Source organism: Prenolepis imparis, unplaced genomic scaffold, assembly GCF_030444845.1.
Source record: "Prenolepis imparis isolate NDT839.2.m4 unplaced genomic scaffold, iyPreImpa1.0 SCAF_2, whole genome shotgun sequence".
Taxonomy (NCBI): Eukaryota; Metazoa; Arthropoda; class Insecta; order Hymenoptera; family Formicidae; genus Prenolepis; species Prenolepis imparis.
Window position 1 is genome coordinate 3,638,532 of NW_028141160.1, and position 20,223 is coordinate 3,658,754.

At 31.9% G+C, this 20,223-nt stretch overlaps 2 pseudogenes; one reads left to right on the forward strand and one right to left on the reverse strand.

The window, feature by feature from the left end:
• Nucleotides 1–2,198: 2,198 nt before the first annotated feature.
• LOC145932826 (uncharacterized) lies at nucleotides 2,199–8,268 on the reverse strand (annotated as a pseudogene).
• Nucleotides 8,269–8,316: 48 nt separating this feature from the next.
• Nucleotides 8,317–17,149, forward strand: LOC145932827 (uncharacterized; annotated as a pseudogene).
• Nucleotides 17,150–20,223: the final 3,074 nt, after the last annotated feature.

The window sequence follows — 20,223 nt, forward strand, 5'->3', positions numbered from 1 at the left end:
AAAATTTTTATTAATTATTTTAATAATTTATAATTTATTTTAGAATATATTTAAAAAAAATAAGAAACTGATACTTACAATGCGTACACACCGAGCACATGTTCCGGCTAAATATCATACATAGCGGGGCACGACAAACGCTGCACAATTCTTGTTCTATTATGTTAAACATTCTCGTATAATGTTGTCGTACAACACAAATGTTTGGAAATAGTTCCACATTTCTTATAAAGCAGCTAGTGCACAGTTTAATATTATCCCAAGGTACATAAAACAAATTTAAAACGCACATTTTCAACGATGCATTTATAGTAAGCATCTCAACCGGTGCCACAAATTGTATAGTTGTTTCGGCAAAGTCTTCACAATCATCACTATTATAATCAGAGTCTTCCAGAGGCTCTATCACTTCTTCATCATCAGATTCATTTATCACATTTACAATTCTATTATTAATTTCTTCGACTATCATTACTTCCTCGTCATTATCACTATCCTCAATCATAATAATATCTTCATCCATTTCTTTTACTCTGATCTGTGCTATACGAATACTAAAGACTTTTTGACGCGGAGACAGACTCTCTCCATAAGTTTCAACCCCCATCCCTCTCAAAATTATCGCAATTCTTCCTTAAAAAGATATTTAGGAAGATGTTTCGCTCTCGTTTACGACCGATTTTCTGCGAGGGTACAAAGCAGCCGAACGTTGGCGCCGATACGTTGCATTCTTCCTTAAAAAATATTAAGAAAAATGTTTCGCTCTCGTTTTTATGGGAGATTTTCCGCGAGGGTACAAAGCTGCCGAACGTCAACGCAAATAGGTAGAGGCCTATTAAATCACGTTTGACATGTTCGTCGCAGCGTCGGCTTAAAATCTTCATTCCTTTCCTAATGATAAAATGTCCATAAAATGAAAAACATAGTTTTAATGAACTCTAGAACGCTCCGTTGACAAGTTCGAGCAGCCGGACATCGGCGCTTCCGTAATAAAATTATATTAACGAGGGTACAAAATTGTTAATCATCGGCGCTTGTTTTATACATTTTTGGGGAAAATGTCTAAGAACCCTCATAAAAAAGTCGTAAAGATACCATCTACAAATATTGCACTCAGAAAACTCCCCCTCCTTTGTCGAAACATCCCCCTCCACCCGCGTGACGTCAGCCCTCGCGCCTACGAGATACCCCTACCCCGCGTGATGTCATACCCCTCGCCCCGGAGAACCCCCCGCGCCCCGCACCCCCCTCGGAGCCCCATGGGTTAGAACCGGCATAGTATTACTACTGAAAATAATGAAAATATTGAAGAATCCAGTGATGTTGAAAGTACCATTTATGATGGCAACAGCAGCAGCAGTGGTCGTGGATCACGTATGTTAAGTTATTAGTTATTTTTTTATGAAAAGGAATTGGAAAAGAAAAAACCAAAAATTAACCAATTTTTCTTAAATTTTATAATTTAAATGGGCAAATACATAGGCCGGTATTCATAGTCCGTTCTTATATTTAAGATCGTCTTAAGACCTCGTTTAACCAATCAAATGCTCGCATAGCATCTCTTGATTGGTTGAACGAGATCTTAAGACGATATTAAATATAAGAACGGACTATGAATACCGGCCATAATCTGAATATGGTTATAGGTAATAGCAAACGTCGTCTCAGCATAGATGATTCTGTGGACGGAATTCTTGATCGATTGTCGGATGCCCTCAGTCAACCAGTTACTGTCAACGTTCCGCCGTTTATGCCTCCTGTGCCATCATCGGTTGACAAAGCAACATTATTTGGGAATCTTATTACTGCTCATCTTAAAGAACTTGATCCTCAATTGGTAGACAACGTAATGTTGCAAATATTACAAATTATAAATGCTGCAAAGCAAAAAAGTAATAGAAACTAATAATAATGTAAATGCAATATAAACTATTGTGTCAACTATTGTGAATATTTCCAGTAAACGCTACATATTCCTTAAATATTCCATTCGTATTCCGGAATACGAATGGAATATTTAAGGAATACTTAGCATTTATTGGGTTTATGCAGTTGCATTATTTTTTATTATTTATATTATATTATTATTAAAACATTTATTACATAATTTAATAGAAAAGTACATGTAAATAAAACTAAAGTATTATTTTTTTATATTTATAGTTTATTTATAATTCTTTGAGAGTATAATATAATTATTTAGGCCCTGTGCCAAACTAGGCCATACTGTAATTTTAGTTTGATTTTATTTAGTTCTATTATTTTGCCACGGCACTGCTCCCTCATTATTAAAATAACGGCAAAATTCATCTCTAATTTCTATGCATTGTTTGGTACTCATGTTTGATCCACAATTTGAAATATCTTTGAATGCACATCCAGCTTCCATGATGGTTCGTCAAGATCCTGGTTTGAAGCTATTTGGACAATGTGGATCATCGACATCGACCAAACACGGAGGCATATACATTCACGTCAATGTCTTATCGACGAAGCCAATTGTGGAGACAAACGGTTGCCTGAACCATTAGTTTAGCGTTTTTAGGACTGGCGATAATTGGCTTTCTGTATATTCTCCATTGACTAGCAAGTATGCCAAATGTGTTCTCTATCACTCGTCTCGCACGACTCAGACGATAATTGTACACATCTTGTTCCGGTGTAAGTCCATGTCTACCTGGATATGTACGAAGCAAATATGGCTTTAAAGGAAAAGCTTCGTCTCCCACAAGACAATAAGGCAAAAGAGGTGCTCCTTCTGAAATCGCTGCTGGCCGTGGAATATTCATTCGGCCTTCATCAAATGCTTTCCCTATAGCGCTGTCTTTAAAAATGCCACCATCACTTCGTCTTCCATATGCCCCAATATCCACAAAACGGATTATATAATTTGCATCACAAATAGCCATTAATACTATCCTATGAGCATGTTTATAATTATAAAATGATGATCCAGCATTATTTAAACTTTATTTAACATTTTTATCTTTATATACTTTTATTGCTCTATTAAATTTTAATTAGTTTTTCTAATTTTATACAATTTTTTCAGTGCATATAAATGCTATTATATGGAGAATAAATAAATAAAATTAAAAATATATAAAGATAAAAATGTTAAATAAAGTTTAAATTAATTTTTTTTCTCATAAATGCTTGAGAATTGCATCGAATGGCTTTACTTGTGACTTGTGAGAGGGTGGTACTATAACATATATTTTATATATTAAAATCGGAGGGGACAAATCCGGAGCCTCCCCTTGTAAGTTAAAAAAATTAAAATTGGATCAAACCAAACAAACCTCAATGTTAATGCCAATCGTTCAGATGATGAGATAGATTGTCGAATGACGTCCTGTTTTTGCAATTTTGCTCCGATTAAGCTCAACAATTCTTCCAACTGTGTTGCAGTCATCCGAAAATATTTATGGAATCGTATATCCTCCAATATTAACTTCGGGACCGACGCAAAGAAAAAACTGTGTTCGTTTCTATTTTCGAAAATAGGTGCTACCCAATATTGTTTCTTTTTATATGTTTTCTTTTTCTTTTTTAAAAGAAGCATTGTAGAAGTTGCAACCGCTATGCGTCGTCTCCTAATTTCTGCTGCAACTGCAATTGCCACTGAATGTCTATATTGTTCTATATACTTGTATTGATTATTATAATCCATTTTTAAACGCGGTTAATTATTAAAGAGAACTTCGCAAAACGGAGCAGTCAAAAAATTTTTATTTTTGCTTTTCAACGCTGTTTTGTATTGCGATAGAGTGGGAGTAATACGCTAGCTTTCCTTCGTTCCATGAAAAAGCAGGAGGCGATAGCAAACGGCTTTTCAACGCTGCTTTGTATTGCGGTAGAGTGGGGATGAAACGCTAGCTTTTCTTCGCTCCATGAAATTGCACCTTAAGGAAAAAGTCGTTTACGTATGCGCTCGGCACACAAGGCTTATCTCGAATGTTGAACACAATAGAAACTAGAAACTAGAAACCGAAAAGAAACCTAAAAAAACCGAAAATCGAAAAAATATTTTATTGATCCGGTATCGGTTCCGGTATTTTACAATCCAAAATTTCGATACGGTTACGGTCCGGTTCGAGTACAAAAATGGGTTCTAAAACGGTTATCGGTTTCGATTTCGGTCCGGTCCGGGTCCCTGCTCAAGAGTGTTTGCAAATTACATATTTGCAGAAATCTCGTAAAAGAATAGACACTCCCGCGAAAAACAGTTAAATATGAACTTAATTTAGACGTTAATAAAATCTTTATTTAAATTTTATTTGATTTAAATTAATACTGATTAACAGCATTATATATAAAACTAATTAAGAATATAAGAATGTCGATTAAAAATGTCCAGAATGTATATATACTTCGTATACTACAAAACATATATGTATACATGTCGTATATTCTTAATCGACATACATACTCGTACATGTTTCGTAGTATGCAAAGTATATATACGTACTTCTATTGTTAGTATCATCAAGATATTCATATTTAATTTGTCTAAATAAGGATTTAATTAGCTAATATATTCAAATTAAATTACAATCTAATTGAAATCATATATGAAATTAATAAGTCCTGAATCTTAATTTAAATTTAATTAAAATAAGGTCTTAATATGTTCTTTATAAGGCTATTAAGGCGCTGCGCGCACTTGGTCACCGATCATGTAACATTTCTTATAGGCGGAAACGTGAAAAGTAAAAAATTTATCTCTTTCTATTCAACACCAATAAAAAGAGATAGTTACATGAAACTTTTCACGTTTCCGCCCTAGGGAAAAAGTTACATGATCGGTACCCTGTAGTAGCAATTGCCAAAATGTTGCAGTCCCGCAATCAACAGGCAATGTTTAAAAAACATTGTCTGCTGATTAGGTTAATAATGGGATTGGAGAATGGTATCAACAGGGAATGAGTTATAAGATACAATTGAAAAAAATAGTGTTTATAAATTACGATTATTGTGTCTATATTGGTTTGCTTAAATCCAGTGGTACAAAACTAAACTCATTATTTGTAACGCCAATACTTACAACTTAAATCACAAATCGAAATGCTTTCTTGATAAAAAAAAAACTTCGATGCATCATAGCAATAACTAAAGCAGTGACAATAAACTAATTTTTCACATAATTTTTCATAAATTCTTTAATAGTTTTTGCTACAAGACATTTTTTTCTGAATAATTATGAGAGAATCACATTATAAGTAGATCTTGAATATAACAAAATAGAATATATGTAAAAACATAAAATTATGCTCAGTAAGAAATTTGATTTAAAAAAAAGATAAGTAAACTTCTGATAAAATTTATGAAACGCAACACTTTATAGGCACTAATCAACACGAATACATAAAAACAAATATTAATTGCTAGCAACAAAAAGATCTGACTAAAAAGACTGATGTAGTGGCACAAAATATTAATCACAATCATAAAAACTAAGAATACAATTTGCTAGCTCAAAAGAATAAAAATGGAGAAGTTCTTTATATATTTCATCAAACTAAAGATCGATACTGCATGGAAGAATCGCTAAAACTCTTTGTCATGATATTTGTAAGAGATATTATACTCTGGATTCATTAGACTGGCGCTTTTGCTCTCTCTCCCTGATTTCGCAGAGACGCACTGCCATGGCACTCCGTAATTGAGTAGAATCCTTTTTAGGACGCCAATGTTTGAATTTCTGCCATTCGAGAGCCTTATCTAGAAAATTGAGAGTATTTATGAGCAATTCTGAAGACCATATTTTTCATCAACGCAAGTAAATAAAACTTAATATATTCTAAACTTACCAATAATCGCATCTACTCCAGCAGGTTCTAGAAATTTTTTAATAGAACTTGGGTCTGCATAGGCTTGGTGACCCTTACCTCTTGGTGGAAGACCAGACACAGTACACTGAAGAAGCGACTCCAATGTAAACACACCCTCCAATAGACGTTTGACTGCTTTAGTAGCAGAGTTTGACTCCTCTGCAGTCTTGTATAACTTTGATGTGCAGTATACGTCATCACCGATTAGGATTCCCTTTGAGAACAAAAAATATATAAAGTGTACTTGCAGTTATAATATAAGAAATTTTATGTCCGTGAAGTTGGCATATCATTTTCCAGCAGATCAAAAATAAAAGGGAGTTCTTATCACATGCAATCGAGTTCTATAGTTCCTGATAGTTTTTAGTAATAGTTCTGTCGATTTTATAAAAAAAAAACACCGATCGAAAAAATGATCTGCTAACTTCCCGTAGCAGATCATTTTCAAGCAGATCAAAAATAGAGAGGAGTTCTTCTCGCATGCAGTAGAGTTCTATAGTTCCTGATAGTTTTTAATAATAGTTCTGTTGATTTTATCCAAAAAAACACCGATTGAAAAAATGATCTGAAACTCCTATTTTTAAAGATAGAGGTGATATGCTGGACGTATTTCGACAGTTCTGTTTATTATAAAATAATTCTCGTGTAGTTTTGAGTATATACATTGTCTTTCCAAAAAGTTCCGACGGTGAGAATAATTTGAAAATGTTTTAAACAATTATTTTACCCGAAAAACTCCTATTTTCGAATATAGAGGTGATATGCTGGCCGTATTTTGACAGTTCTGTTTAATATAAAATAGTTCTCGTGTAGTTTTGGGTATGTACATTGTCTTTCCAAAGAGTTCTGACGGTGAGAGTAATTTGAAAATTTTTTAAACAATTATTTTACCCGAAAAACTCCTATTTTCATATATAGAGGTGATATGTTGGCCGTATTTCGACAGTTCTGTTTATTATAAAATAGTTCTCGTGTAGTTTTGGGTATGTACATTGTCTTTCCAAAGAGTTCTGACGATGAAAATAATTAGAAAATTTTTTAAACAATTATTTTACCTGAAAAATTCCTATTTTCGAATATAGAGGTGATATGCTGGCCGTATTTCGACAGTTCTGTTTATTATGAAATAGTTATCGTGTAGTTTTGAGTATGTACATTGTCTATCCAAAGAGTTCTGACGATGAAAATAATTAGAAAATTTTTTAAACAAAATTCGGGTAAAAAATTTTCAAATTAATCTCACCGTCAGAACCCTTTGGAAAAACAATGTACATACCCCATACTACACGAGAACTATTTTATAATAAACAGAACTATCGAAATACGGCCAGCATAGCACCTTTAGATTCGAAAATTGGAGTTTTTCGGGTAAAATTGTTTAAAAAATTTCCTAATTATTCTCACCGTCAGAACTCTTTGGAAAGACAATGTACATACCCAAAACTACACGAGAACTATTTCATAACAAACAGAACTGTCGAAATACTACCAGCAATATCACCTCTATATAATCGAAAATAGGAGTTTTTCGGGTAAAATAATTGTTTAAAAAATTTCCTAATTATTCTCACCGTCAGAACTCTATGGAAAAACAATGTATATACCCAAAACTACACGAGAACTATTTCATAATAAACAGAACTGTCGAAATACGTGCAGCATATCACCTCTATATTCAAAATTAGGAGTTTCAGATTATTTTTTCGATCGGTGTTTTTTTTGGATAAAATCAATAGAACTATTACTAAAAACTATCAGGAACTATAGAACTCTACTGCATGCGAGAAGAACTCCCCTCTATTTTTGATCTGCTAGAAAATGATTTGCTACGGGAAGTTAGCAGATCATTTTTTCGATCGGTGTTTTTTTGGATAAAATCAACAGAACTATTACTAAAAACTATCAGGAACTATAGAACTCGACTGCATGCGATGAGAACTCCCTTTTATTTTTTATCTGCTGGAAAATGATATGCCAACTTCACGGACACAGAAATTTTCAAATTAGATTTTTTAATCTCACCTTGCTTTTATCTGTACAAAACATAGAGTTTGAGTTCTTGGTCTGGCCTTCCTGCTTCACAACTGTATTATTTTCAGCCTGTTCTTTAAATCCAGTTCCAGCTGAAATTACATTCACAGTTTCTGGGGATCGTCTTTTCTTCTATTACAGTTGATTTTGTAGCCTGCAAAATATTATCATTGACATAATATGATCTAGATGATGGTTTAATTTTGTTGGAACGGTCACTAACAATAAGGCCTGAAGAGCCAGCTCCTGCTCCAGATTCATCACACTCAGGTGATACAATTTCTTTCGTGGCAGGATTCAATGCCAATTGTACATTGTTAGCTCCACTATTGTAAATAGCTTCTTCAGAAGTCTTCTTACCTGGGGCATATAAACTTTGTAATAAGTGTCCATTAAAGGACATTGCAAAAAAAAAGAAAAATATATACACCTCCATTCTGAGGAAATAAGAATGACTGAAGGTTTTCTTCAGACAAAGAGATGGATGAATTCAAAGAGGCTAGCTTTGTAAGGACTGTTGTGTGCCTCGAGCAAGGCACTGGGGTTGCGCCGAATTAAGGATGAGGATCCTCGGGTCGTGCAGGACTTCGTAGGAAGTTAGGAGTGTTGTACTCTTTTCTTTCTCTTAAAATACACTTTTATTTCTGATTAAATTTGGTTTCACTTTATTTCTCGTTATTTCTTTAATTAAATATTCGCGTAACATTCGAGGTTTGGCTAGCGAGCGTTTATTAGTAATTCTTCTTAATGATTCAGATTTTTATTAGTGAGTCTCGTCCTGATGTTCCGGATTCTTATTAGCGATTCTTATTACCGTCTTGATGTTTAGGAGTTTTATTCGAGACTGCCTTCGTGGGCGGGCTCTCCGTCTTATATCTTCTTTTGTTCTTTGATTTTCAATGGGCGAGGCCCTTGGAAACAAGTCCCCGATTGGTTAATAATATTCACGCGTTTTTGGTCTAAATGCAAGCGAAGCAGGTCGAAGTCCCTGGCCTTCGCTTGCAGCTCGCGATTTCCGTGCTTCGTGCGTGTTTCGCTGCGTTAGCGTTTTCGTTCGACGAGCGCTTGGCTAGAGCGCTCGTTTATAAGTAAAAATGTTTTATAATATTCTTATTCCTAATAATTACTGGTTATAGTTCGGGCTATAACAGGACCTTTATATCAAGCATGGCAGCTAAGCGAGCCGCTACCTGTAAAAAAATTAAAATTCAGTAGAGATAATAGTAATAGTAATGACTGTGTAATAAGTTTTGCAAGAAAAATATTTACTTTCTTCACTTGTTTATCTTTAATATTATCAATCTCTTCCTCAGATCCACTGGATAAAGATATTTGTTCAGCTTCTTCATCCTGCCAAATGGGTGAATAACTTTCAGTAAAAATAACAGAGGATAGAAATTTCTACATAGAATTGAAGCTACCTCGTGAATCTTTTGCTCTCCATTATTTTCTGCAGAGTCACTGTCACTGTCACTGCTGTATATTTTTTCTCTCTTCGATTTTGTTGCAGATGAACAACTTGTTACAGTCACTTTCTTCCTTTTCAGTGTATTCTGCAGGAATATATAGCCACAGTAAGCTGTCAATACAAAGGCATTCATGATTATATTCTTATATTATATTCATGATTGTATTTGTTGTAATGGAGTCTCTGGTTTTTTCTTTGGACACTAAATCCACATATAACATTTAAATTATATAAAGTCAGAGGCAGATGCACCAGTTAAAACAACCTAGTCAAAATGATGTCAAAGTGACATCAAATTGATGAGGAGTATGATGTCAAAATGAGTGATGAAAAAGATGGCAATGATAATGTTACTGTACCACGAGTTGCAATGAAGCCTCGAGAATCAGATTCGAATGACGAAACATATTCTGTCAAAAAGTGCTTGAGAATGTCTCGGGAAACTCCGGATCCCAAAAACCTTTAAGAAGATTATATTTATTATATATAACATAAAAAAGTGATAATAAAATAAAATATTAAACCTTCTGGTGTATTTGGTCGCTCATATTTGTGTCGATGTCGCGAGCATTGATTCTTCCGTTTTTGTAAATCTTCTTTTGACAATGACAAATTCATATAATACTAAAAATTATATCATGAATTACTTATTTATGAAAAAAATATTTTTATTTATTTATTTATATTTGTTATTTATTCATATCTTATATATATATATATATATATGTATATATATAACTACATACTGTTAATAATTACTTCTCTGCATTCCCAGCAATCCCAACCATTTAATTTTGCTCTGTCAGCTTTACATCGCATGTTAAGCTGCTTTTCATTGATTGGATAAAATGTAAGTCGAGATTTCTTCGGTCGAAACAATATTGATGGACTTTTTGGCTACGAAATCACAATTAATCAATTAATTTAAATATGTTTACACATAAATACCGAATTTTGCTTGTATTCCAGGGGGTCGATTGTGTATTTCAAAATTTAGTGAAAATGACAAAAGTGAGCGAATTCACCAAATGTATAACCAATGAAATTATAAATATTCTAGTAAATTCGCTTACTTTTGTAATTTTCACTAAGTTTTTAAGTTCACAATCGACCCCCAGCCAGGTAGAACAGAGAAAATGATAATAAACGACAGTTTTGACGTCATATTGACATCGTTTTGACTAGGCTATTTTTACTGGCAGCCTCAAATCTGGGAGAGGGGGCATGCCTTTAAATAAAAGGAAATAAATCATGCAAGGAGATTTTGAAGACACTACTTTTGAAAGTTTAATGGGCATGGTCCCCACTTTCATGCTACTTGAAAATCAAATAATGTATATAATTTATACATTACTATACCTCCCAATTATCGCGTTAGAAACTATATAGGACTAACTGCACAGGAGGCTGAATTCTCTTTCTCCTGACCACGCAGATTTTCTTCTTCAATAACAGTCTCATCAATCTCACATTCAGAAAATATGTTCTCTCTCTTGTAATTTTTTGAAGATTTATTAATTGGTCTGTTTCATGTGTTTCTTTACATCCAGCAAGAATACATAAGCAAAAAGAAAAAAACAGTAATCTTCCATGAAAAAGATGTTCAGTAAACATATACGTTCATTATAATAAAATTCTGATTTGAGTTTCTATCATTGAGCTGACATTTTGAGAATACCACAAAGCAACCCAGATAGCACAATGACGTCCTCGGGAAATCCGAAGGAGATCCAGGACGGACATTACGGATATCCTGTGGATATCCTATTTTTGTCCCGGGATATACTCAGGACGTCCTGAGGAATAACAAATGAGAGCTGAATACTAGTTCTTCAGACATCCACAGGATATCCTGCCGGACAGCCTCAGGATGTTCTGAGGATTTCTATAGGACGTCTTGAAAATTTCTATAGGATGTTAGGGACGTCCTGAGAATTTCTATAGGATATGTTAGGGACGTCCTGAGGATTTCTATAGGATATGTTAGGGACATTTTTTAAGCGTCTATAGGATGTTCGGGACGTCCTGAAAATTTCTATAGGATATGTTAGGGATGTCTTGAGGATTTCTATAGGATATGTTAGGGACATTTCTTAAGCGTCTAAAGGGAAAAATTCTAAAAGTGAAATCAAATGTATTAGATTTATTAATTCCATTTTAGAGTCGAGTGCTTTCTCTTTTCTTTATATTTATAATATAAAAAGACAGAAAGCACATAACTCGACTGAACTCGGAGTCAGCAAATTCAACAACACTTTTGTTACTGTTCAATATATTTTATAATTAATAATGTAAAACAAATTATTTAGTTAATATGTTAAGTAAAAGATATTAAAAGTATTTTTCTCTACATTTATTTGCAGCATTTTTTCTATTTATTGAGTAAAAATAGTTTAATTTATGTTATTAGTTTTTTAATATTGATTAGAAAGAATACAGAGCATTCTTTCTAAACAATATATTAAAAAACTAATTATACATCAATTAAACTATATATTTTTACTCGATAAATAGAAAAAATGCCTTAAATAATGCAAAGAGAAATACTTTTAATATCTTTTATTTAACATATGAACTAAAAGTAATTTATTTTACATTAGTTATAATATATTGAACAGTAAAACCATAATCTTTTGAATTTATATAGAGCAATCTTTCTAATCAGTATAAAAAGAGAACATAGCATTATTTGCAACTTTTTAATTAAATAATTCAGAAATAGTATATATCGCTAGTGGTAAATATAAATTGGTAGACTTAAATTCGACGTAACTAGCAAAAGTTTATTCAATTATATTCACAACGTTTCGACCATTTGGTTGTGGTCCTTATCAAGTGAAAAACATTAATTGATAAACGATGTGGTGGTTAAATTATAAATATATAAATCTAAATCATCAAAGTAATAAAATGTAAATAGAGACAATCAAAGAAAACACGTCTCATAGCTGTGATGATCCGTCAAAACGTTGTGAATATAATTGAATAAACTTTTGCTAGTTACGTCGAATTTAAGTCTACCAATTTTTAATTAAAATATTTCATTTATATATCACTTTTAAAATTTAGTCAAACTATAAAATGTAAGAAAAGAAAAAAAATGAATTATTTCACACTACATTGTATTTAATCTCTTTTTAATCTTGTTTTTTTAAAACAATATCATAGTTTTTTAATCACAGCTTACAAAAATGTCAGCTTTTTGATCACAGTGTTTAACAACTTAGCAAATTACATAGGCTAGTATGTACACTTAAAGTTAAATTGCACGCATTATTTAACATAAAAGAAATCATAAAACTTGATAATCATAAAAATAATATTTTTTCCGTTTTATAGAAGTTAAAAATTGAAATAAACTACTTATATTTGAAATATTTTAAAAGTTAAAGATCAAAACTGAAATAAACTTATTTGTTCAAATTACTCTAAAAGTTAACGAACAAAACTGAAATAAACTTATTTATTCAAATTACTCTAAAAGTTAACGAACAAAACTGAATAAATTTATTCAATCTACTTCATCATCTAAAAGTTAATGAACAAAACTGAAATAAACTTATAAGTATTCTATTAAGACAAAACTTAATATTATATATATATATATATATATATATATATATTAGTTAAGTATATATTAATTTTTTAGCCGATTTTCTTACACATAACCTTAAAAATTATCGTTAATTAATAATTAATATGCCTCATTTATTTCTTATTGTAAAATTTAAAATTCATATTTTTTAAGGGTAAGCATGGAACAAATTTAAAAAAACATTTAATACGTTCCCACGAATTTAAAGAAAATGATTTTATCGAAGTTTCAAGTACATGCAGGGAAAGCAGAATTATGTTACAAAAAAGCCAAGAAAAACAACAGCAATTAACTGAAATGAAAATGATAAAATTACAAGCTACTAAAACGGATTTCGAAAATAATTGTGTAGAATTGGTCACGGTTAATGAAAGACCATTTAGTATTTTGAACAATTCTGGATTTCAAAAAATTATAAATCCAATTAAGTGCGCGATAGAAGACAAATATAAACAAAAGTTTTCTATTTCATCTGAATCGATACAAAAGAAAATTTTTGAAGAAGCTACTAAAATAAGGAAAGAAATATCTGAAAAAATACAGAATATAATCTGATTTCGATTAAAGTTGATGCCGTTACTAGATTAGATAGATCATTTTTAGGAATTAATATACAATACATCAAAAATGCAAAAATTATATTAAGAACTCTGGCACTAAAGGAACTAAAAGAAAAACACACAGGTAATTTATATATATAATATATATTATATATATATATATATAAATATATATACATCTTCTAATTTTATATTCTTTTATATTCTTGTATTTTTTTATAATCATTTAGATTTTCAACTTTTATATTCTTAGATTTTTAATCTTGCAGGTGAATATTTAAGAACAATTATTAAAAATGTTTGTTTGTCATTCAATATATCATTGGATCAAATATATACTATAACCACGGATAACGGTGCAAATATGTTAAAAGCAGTACGGATATTATCTTCGGAATGTGGAGATTGTAATTGTAATGTAGAAATTCTAAAAGAAGATGAAAAAAATGATGATGATAATTTCAATACACATTTAGAATTAAATGAAAATGAAGAAGATGATAGCGAACATGATAAAACAGATTGTGATTTAAACGTTCTCGAAGAAATAGAAACTGGCGATATAGAACTTAATTTTCAAAGCAACATTTTAACCGGTAACACATTTTTAAATTAATAATTATTATTTAAAATTTTAATTGTTCAAAAAAATGATCGTCTATTAAATACTTACATTTCATGTTTTTTTAATCCTTACAAAATCTTTTAAAATAATTTTATTCCGATAAGTAAAAACTTTATATCTTTTTTGTCATATTCTACACTTAATAGTTAATAATGTTAATATCCAATATCAAAAATTGTAGGAATTAGATGTGCAGCTCACACATTACAACTTGCAATAGATGATGCGTTTAAAAAAACAAAAGCTGTATCATGTTTAATATCAAAAGCCAGAAATGTAATAAAAAAGCTTAGAACACAAACGTTTATATATTTAATAAAGAAACAAAATTTAAAGAAACCTATAATTGACTGTCCAACCCGTTGGTGCTCTACTGTAAATATGCTTGAAAGTTTATTATTGTTAAAAGATTATTGTGAAGAACTATCGGTCACAAAATTTCAAAATTTTACGACATTAAAAGATAATGAATGGATGAAAATTAAAGAAATATGTGCAACACTACAACCATCAAAAATTGGTACAAAGAAACTGCAAGCAGAGCAATTAACTCTCAGTGAATTTTTTGGCACTTGGTATGAAATAAAAATAGCAACAAAAGCAATACATAATTCTTTTGCTGCACTCATTTTAGAGCAAATCACATCTAGAGAACAAAATCTACTGAATAATGATGTATTATTATCAGCTGTTTTCATGGATCCTAGATATAAAATCTTGCTAGAAAAAACACAGATAGAGAGAGCTAAAAATCATTTAAAACATGTTTGGATCAAAATGCTATCGATACAAAATTGCGATGAAAATTTGAACTTAAATGATAGAAATTCTCCTTCGACCTCAAGCGGAACAGATTCCACATGTGACGAATTAGAAAACCTCCTCAAATTAAAAGAAAGACAACGTCGTGATATAACAAATTCATATTTATTGTTATCATCGAAAAAACAGGATTCGTATCTTCAGTTACGACGACTTGAAACTGAACTTGAAACATATGATATCGAACAAAAGAGAATTAGTAGAAAAACAAATATATTACAGTTTTGGGAAGAAAAGAGAGTATCAACCTGAATTATATAAATTAGCAATTGTTGTCCTATCTGTACCTGCAACTCAAGTTAGTGTAGAACGACTGTTTTCTGGACTGAAATATATTTTATCTCCATTAAGAACTAACATTAACGATAAAATTTTAGAAGACCAGTTGCTTGTTAGAGCTAACAGAATATTCTCCTGTAAAAAAAAGATGAAACGTATGTTATGTTTTATTTTCTCTTTTGTTATTATATTATATATAAAAATCTTATATATCAAAGGTCTCAGATGGCGTTTTGAAATCATGTACCTTTTAACTTTAATATGATTTTTTCAACATATAAAAATAAAACGGAGCGCTCATTAGTTAAAGTTAAAAATGCCAATGTGGCTGTTAACATATAGGATCAGGGTTGGCAAAAAACTTGTTTTTTTCATTTTAAACAAAAAACATTGATTTTTTTGTTTAAAACAATGTTTTTTTATTTTATACGTGTTTTTAAGTAAAGTAAGAAAAAAACATGTTTTAAAACAAAAAAAAACATGTTTTAAACAAGTAAAAAAAACACTTGATAGCTTTGATCTGTGTAATCGTAATGTAATGTAACCGTAATCGTAATGTAATGTTCGACCACTCGCGTCTTTTTTCTGAGGAATCCATTAAAAATGTTAAACCGATAACATGGTGGCTTGCGTTAAAAGAAAATGTTAATACTGTAACGTTTGACTTAGTAACACAAATTCATACAGCAATTGCTTCTTCTGCTGGCATAGAAAGACTGTTTTCAGCTTTTGGTTTAGTGCACACAAAACTGAGAAACAGATTAGGCGTAGAAAAAGCTTCAAAATTAGTAACAATTTTGAAAGCACTCAATAAAAAGGTTGATCAAACTGAGATTGAAACTGAGTCTATATAATATAATCTTTTAAACAAGTTTTTCTTAGTTGAGTAATAATTCTTTATTAATATATAAAATTATATATTCTTTATTTTATTTTGAATTATTAATTTTAATTAAATTTATAAAAGTAGGTATTAAAAAAATACCCAATATGCAATGACTGCAATGCAATTCCCAATTCCAATATGTTATTGTTACCGTTCATTTTTTCGTAATGTTTATTTTTTTAGTTAAAGAAATAACATTATTTAATTATTTGCAATAGATAAAATGTAAAATGCAATGTGTTATAATTTAGATTTTAATAGTTTGTGCAGATAGCTTTATAATTTATAAGTAGTCTTTAATATATTCAATTATATTGATTGTTACTTAATATATTTAATATCCAAAAATAAATATTCTGTTAAAATAATACTTATCTTATTATTTTTATTTCATTATTTATATTTATATTTTTATATCTATATGTTACATATAAATATAGATAAAAAACTAAAAAAATTAAAACAAAAACCTTTTTGCAACATTAGTTTTGCACATCTATTAGTTTTTGTTTGTTTTTGTTTTTCTTTACAGTTTCTTTTTCAAATAATCATATGTTTTAATTGCAATGTTTTAAACAGTTTTAAACAGTAGTTTAAAACTGTTTAAAACAAAAATGTTTAAAACAGTGTACACTGTTTTAAACATGTTTTAATCAAACAGTTTTAAACAAATTGTTTAAAACATGCCGACCCTGTATAGGATAATATATTTAGCGGTTCTTATTATGTTTTATAACATATAACAACTTTAAATTTGTGGTTTTAAATGTTTTAGGGAAATAAGAAAGCAAGCAAAGCGACCATTAGAAATAACTATTTCTAATGACTGTGACGTAGATTCTAAAAGAGTACAGGAAATGGAAACAAGTGCAATACCAAGTACAAGTAAAAATTAAACTAAATATCTTTTGAAGAAACTGGGTAAAGTTAAAGTCTACATAAAATCTATATAATATAATACATATATATATATATATATATATATATATATATATATCAAGAGACACGGTAGTGTCTCGCGCCTAGTTTGGGCGAAGCCGACCCCTTAGAAGCGAGGCACCGTGTATCTTTACGCGAATCGGACAGTTGAGGTAATCATAGATTTCGGATGCTCAATAACGGCTGAAGCGATCGAGTTTTTACTAGTCTTAATCGAAAGATTGAGGTCGAATTAAATAAGGAAAGTGTCTTTATTTTTGCTCTACGTTCATTATAAACGAAGATATCACGATGCAAAGTTTCAATATGAAAAATTTCTTGTAAGAAACGTCCACGTCGTCATCGTTCGCAAGTCCCCAATGTGCGCATGCGCGATTCTTGTACAGTTCCAGCTTTTGGTACAAGGGCGCTAGTGCTTCGTAATGTTTACCACAGACAGATGTGTGCTTATAGGTTAAATGGTCCGGGATATATACAGGGTGTCTCAGACCACCCGTATCATCCTATTATATCGAAAACTGAGCGCGGCAGACAAAAATGTTTCAGACAAAAGTTGTAGAGCTTCAAGTAATGCATTACATAGTAATATTAGTATGACCTTGAAGAGTGTTGTCAAGGTCATATAAAAATGACCTTGAAATTTTTAAATGGAAGTACCTATATTTCATTCCATATTCTTGTAGCTTATCTCGAGAGCTTTTCAAAACACTATATGTAAGTCTCTTTTTATTAAGTAGTTTTTGAGTTATGGAGCTTGAAAGTTACAGTACCGCCGGCGTTAGCATTACTCAAAGTCTACCGCGCGGAGGTTGTCCGGTCGGATTTACATTTCTTTTGTATGTGCGCGCGCGTATGTCTGTGTGTCTGTGTGTGTGTGTAAATGTATGGCTAGATGCTACATGTGATTAGGCCTGATGTTCGAAATGTTTACCGTTTACTTCAATACAAGCACGTATTCTTTTCTTGAAATTATTTGTTGCATAAACAATTTCATCGGCATCTAAAGAACGAATAGCGTCGCGTATTCTATGAATCATATTATCTCTTGTCGTTGGGGGTTCACAGTATACCAGATCTTTTACTCTTCCCCACAAATAGTAATCGAGAACACTGAGGTCCGGTGATCGTGCTGGCCAATGATGTGGGCCATATTTGCCTATCCATTTGTTTGGAAACATATTGTTCAATCGTTGACGAGCAACTATAGATGTATGCGCTGGGCATCCATCTTGCTGAAAAAACATGTTTAGGCGTAATTGTAGAGGAATATTTTCAAGCAAAAGCGGAAGATTATTTTCAATGAAAATGGCATATTGAGCACCGTTTAAGTCCTCTTCAAAGAAAAATGGCCCAACGACATGTTTTTCAATAATTCCGCACCAAACATTGACTTTCCAAACATGTTGATGGTCAATTTCTCGGAACCAATGAGGATTTTCTTGTGCCCAATAACGACAGTTCCAAGTATTTACAGACCCGTCACTTTTAAATGTGCTTTCATCAGAAAATAAAATTTTCTGATGAAAGTTTTGTGGTTGTTGATGTATCCAATTGCAAAATTCAAGTCTGTTTCTAAAATCGACAATCGTCAATGCTTGGTGAAGACTCATCCTGTACGGATGCAGCTTGTTTTCATGAAAAATCCGGTGGACCGTGGCACGACTAATACCAGAATCTCTTTCTCTATGCCTTAATGAATCGTGGGGATACAATTGAGCAGATGCAAGAATTTCTGGCGTCCTTTCCTCTATAACTGGGCGTCGAATTTGTCTACCTTTATTGTGATCAGGTTGAATAATGCCTTTATTAATAATTCGTTTACTTAAGCGAGAAAAAACATTGTATGAGTGAGGAATGCGATCTGGGTATCGTTCTCGCCACAATCTTGCAGCTGCTCTAAATTGACCACCACATTCACCTAAAATAAGCATCATATCCGAAGCTTCTGCGTTTGAATACGACATAGCTGATTAATGAGAATTTCGTTACGTGCTTTTCTGCAAGAGAAGATCATTTTTCTTCGCTGGAGAGCCTGTTAATAATTCCGCTTAAGTGAATTTTATGTACGGATTAATTGTTACGCCATGCGCCGCCTAGCGGAGCTTTTTGCCGATGAAATTCTTTATGCAACAAATAATTTCAAGAAAAGAATACGTGCTTGTATTGAAGTAAACGGTAAACATTTCGAACATCAGGCCTAATCACATGCCTAATCAGCATCTAGCCATACATTTACACACACACACAGACACACAGACATACGCGCGCGCACATACAAAAGAAATGTAAATCCGACCGGGCAACCTCCGCGCGGTAGACTTTGAGTAATGCTAACGCCGGCGGTACTGTAACTTTCAAGCTCCATAACTCGAAAACTACTTAATAAAAAGAGACTTACATATAGTGTTTTGAAAAGCTCTCGAGATAAGCTACAAGAATATGGAATGAAATATAGGTACTTCCATTTAAAAATTTCAAGGTCATTTTTATATGACCTTGACAACACTCTTCAAGGTCATACTAATATTTTACTATGTAATGCATTACTTGAAGCCCTACAACTTTTGTCTGAAACATTTTTGTCTGCCGCGCTCAGTTTTCGATATAATAGGGCAGAGCTGTCCACGTTTTGCACTTTTCGGCCGATTTCCGAGGCTCACCGCCTAGCGGCCCCCACTTACGCTCGAGACCTTAGCAACTACGGTTATCGGGCCAACCGGGTAACGCGTTGCTAAGGTCTCGAGCGTAAGTGGGGGCCGCTAGGCGGTGAGCCTCGGAAATTGGCCGAAAAGTGCAAAACGTGGACAGCTCTGTAATAGGGTGATACGGGTGGTCTGAGACACCCTGTATATAACGTGTATGTGATATGTGACATGTGACATAGGTTAAGTGTGCGGTTAGCTCGTTTTTATTTATTATAAGAGAAGTCCAGCCAGAGGGTCATAATCGATAGAAGAAGAAGATGAGATTTATAAGAATCAAGTAATTATTTTATTTTATATTTCTTATAACAATATTAACAATTATATTCTTATGAAAAAATAATAGGATGGTTACGTAACAAGAAAATAGTTATTATTATATTATTATGAAAAAAATATAGTATATCACATATAAGTAGTATTGCATATCACATGTATGTAGTATATTGCATATCACATGTATTCGTTACCATTTTATTTTA